The following is a 4,005-nucleotide window of genomic DNA, read 5'->3' on the forward strand; positions in this document are numbered from 1 at the left end:
ACTTTTCATAATAGGTGAGAAAACATGTGTTTACATATATTTAAATTTTAAGGCTCATTCGTCCTAGTAGAGGCGGTCTAGATGGCTCCTCATAACCTCTTCTGTCCCCCCTCCCCCCAAAAAAACTTAACAAAATCTAAACAATAAAGAAAACCTTAAAAAACTATCATTTTGTAGCCATCAAGTCTTAAACACTGGCAGAGCTAATAATTTCCCCCTGGAAAATAATAAAATCGAATAAAAGTCAAACTTATAACAAGTGAATATAAAGCATAATTTATAAATGGCCTTATAATTTGCTCTCTATGATAGCCATGTCCTGCCTAGTCTTTAAATTCTAGAAACATCATCCAAATTTCTATTTTGTTGTACCATATGGCACTTTATAGCGGCTTTATCGAGTCAAATTTACAAAAAAAGACAAGAAATAAGAATTAGCTTGTAAATGAGCCCTTGAACAACATTCTATGATGTCCCAGTACCCCAATATTGACCAAGAACATAAAGCAGGAGAAAAAAGAGGACGTATCACTGCTACTATTGCAAAACAGTGATTTTCCATCTTAATAAGGAATGGGGCTGTAATTTTCCTGGATAAGGTTTTGAGAATGGCGATTCAAAGGGTGTACTTTTTGGTTTGCCACGATACCATTTTCAAATCAAATGCAAGTAAAAGACGAGATGTATGGGACAGTTGGAATAGCGCGTAGTACAACTGCGAGATTTAGTCTCCTGTGCTGGGCACAGGGGTTGACTGAAGTGGAAGGCACTTTAATATTAGCGGTGAAGGTGGTAAAAAGCCAAGTTTATATGAAGCTCACCATCACCAACCTTAAAGCTTGGTTACACCGCCCAACTGTCGTCTGAGGTAAATTGACACAATCTTTGGTAAAGCAGTTAGATCTATCAGTATTGAAGATTCTTCTATGGCTGCAAAACTTCAGTCCTTTAAAGTTTTCCTTATTGTTTTTATTTTTTTAAGGTTTTATTTGGGAACAGAAAAAGTCACAAGAAACCATCCAGACCACCTTTACTAGGACAAATGAGCCTTAAAATACCCTCAGTCGTTCCTGAAATTTTACTGATAAGCTTTTTTGACAGTTAGCATGCACATGGCAAAATATGATTGTTTCTGAAATTCCTCTCCAAAACCCTGGAGGGTTATGACATCCCCATAGGCATAGTTAACATTTAGATTATTCTGGTCAAGCTAACTATTTTAAAATTTTGATCAAATGTTTTTGGAGACAGGGCAGATAAAAAGGGCATGGGAGGGGTTCTGACAGCCCTCCAACCATACTAAAACTTCTACCTAATCGTGTCCGTATAGTTTGAACTTAATACCATGTGCGGTACTTACGATCTGCGTTTTTGATACGACAGATTTCCTTTTCCTAATGATAAATCATTCCTGTAAGCAAATGATAAACTGCATAACTTGCACTCCTTGATCCGAGGCTAAAGAGGGCATGACATCCCTAGAAGCATAGCTAGTTAGAATACCTTTTGACTAATTAGAAGAAAAAAGAAATTACGAAATTTCGACCTTTGTCGAGGAGAGGGGTCACATTAAAAGAGCAAGGAAGGGGGATCAACCTTAGAGGGATAGTCATTTGACCTCCTGGACTATTCTAAACCAATTGGCTATTTCAAAACTTTTATCGGGTACATTTGGGAAAAAAGTTCTTGTGGGTTGTGGTTGTCCTCCCATCACTCGACTATTAACAGGAGCACTGGAATTTTCAATTCCCAATCGAATGACCCCCTACAAATTCTGTATGACCATCCTTTCCATAAAAATCTTATATGTTAGAAACAGGCAACTAGCGTAACTTACAGCCTTTGTCCCGGAGGCTGGGAAGGAGGAGGTTGTCAACACCAGATGCATGGCTGGTTGCCCTCCAATCACGTTTGACTCTTAAAAAGGGAGCAAAAACTTTAAATTTACAATCAAATGTGCTTCTTCCAAAGTTTATACGACCACCTCTTCCATAAAAACCTTATATGTTAACAATGGGACACTTGCATAAATCCAAGCCCTTGCCTCCAGGCTGTGGGGGGTTTGTCAACACTAGAGGCACAGTTATTTGACCTTTGGACTATTTTTTTTACAAAAATGGCTATATCAAAACTTTGATCGGAAGCAAATGGGGAAGAGACGGCGTGGGAGGGGGAAGGACTTGTTACTCTCCGATCACTTTTGACTCTTACAAAGGGTACCATAACTTTCAATTTTCAGTTGAACGAGCCTCCTTCGAAGTTTATATTATCAATCCCTTCCATAAAAACATTTATGTTAACAATGGATAACTTGCATAGTTTACAGCCGTTGCCCCAGGGCTGAGGGAGCTTTGCCAACTCCTGAGCTATGATCATTTAACTGCTGGACTATTTTGAACAAAATGGCTATATGAAAGTTTTGTTCGCATACATTTGGGGAAAAAGGGCTTGGTGATGGGGAGGGAGGGGGGGGTTGTGGTGGCTGGTAATATCATAGTAATATGATATTACTATGTGGTAAAAACATAGTAATATCAGATAAAATCTGATATTACTATGTTTCATTTCATTAGTTGTTTCCGTTTATCTTGATATATGTAGTGTTTTATATTTATTTTTCATCAATGTGTGGGAAAACAAAAGTCCACTATTCAAGATACATATAGTTAAAATTATTCCTTCTTGTAAAATCTAATCAGTATGGGTAATTTATAAGAGAGCGCAAATACGCCATCTATTGTAGAGCAGTTCCTGACTTTTTTCAAACCATTCAGTTATTCAGTGATATATCTATATTCAAAGATATATCTCCCTATGAGGAAATTAGTGACACGGCTTTGAGCATCGCCACTGCACAGTTTACTCTTTATTGTTATTGGTTTTTTCCCCCTTTTGTTCCGACAATTCCAAAAAAAATAGAAAAAAGAGGTATGTTTAACTTACGAAAGAGTGATCGTATCTAAGTGAAATTTGATATTTAGAAGGAACTCATGTCTCAGATCTCTTAATTCAAATCCTGACCAGATCTGTTGACATGTGGGGAATTGGAGGGGGAAACCAGAAATCTCGGAAAACGCTTATAAATGTCGTAGATACGTGATTGACGTAACCGGACTGGATCCGCTCTCTTTGGGGGAGTTAGGTGGTGGGGTTCAGTGCTTTGGCGAGTTTGGTGCTTCTGGACGTGCTAGGACGATAAAGGTAGGCGTGTCAGGGAGCTATAAAAATTGACTTGATAAAGTCGTTTTCCCCGATTTGACCATCTGGGGGGCTGAAGGGAGAGGAAAAATTAGAAAAATTGAGGTATTTTTAACTTACGAGTGGGTGATTGGATCTTAATTAATTTTTATATTTAGAATGACCTCGTGACTCAGAGCTCTTATTTTAAATCCCGACCGGCATTAAGCCTCTGATTTTTCTTTTAAAGCAATCTATTGATACTTAGAATTTTGCTAGAGCCCATACCATATAAGCTCTTGGCTCTTCCGACCTCGTCACAAGTGCCATTTGAGCTCTTAGCTTTTGTTCGATTTGGCTTCACAATTAGGTTCACTTCAATAATAGGACACAAATTAATCTTGGAGTTAATCTCCCCCCAAACTCCCCCAAAGAGATCAGATCCGTTACTGTTATGTAATCCCGTATCTAGGATTTCTGCTTATTTTCCCACCAAGTTTCATCCCGATCCCTCCACTCTAAGCATTTTCCAAGATTTTAGGTTCCCCCCCTTCCCAACTTCTCCTTCACTGGATCCAGTTGGGATTAAAAATAAGAGCTCTGAGACATGATATGCTTCTAAACATCAAATTTCATTAACATCCGATCACTCCTTCGTAAGTTAAAAATACTTCATTTTTCAGAATTAACCCTCCCCCAACTCCCCCAAACAGAGCAGATCCATTCCGATTATGTCAATCACGTGTCTAGGACTTCTGCTTGTTTTTCCCACCAATTTTCATCCCGATCCCTCCACTCTAAGCGTTTTCCAAGATTTTAGGTTCCCTC

The sequence above is a fragment of the Artemia franciscana genome, unplaced genomic scaffold (assembly GCF_032884065.1).
Source record: "Artemia franciscana unplaced genomic scaffold, ASM3288406v1 PGA_scaffold_47, whole genome shotgun sequence".
In the NCBI taxonomy this organism is placed as follows: Eukaryota; Metazoa; Arthropoda; class Branchiopoda; order Anostraca; family Artemiidae; genus Artemia; species Artemia franciscana.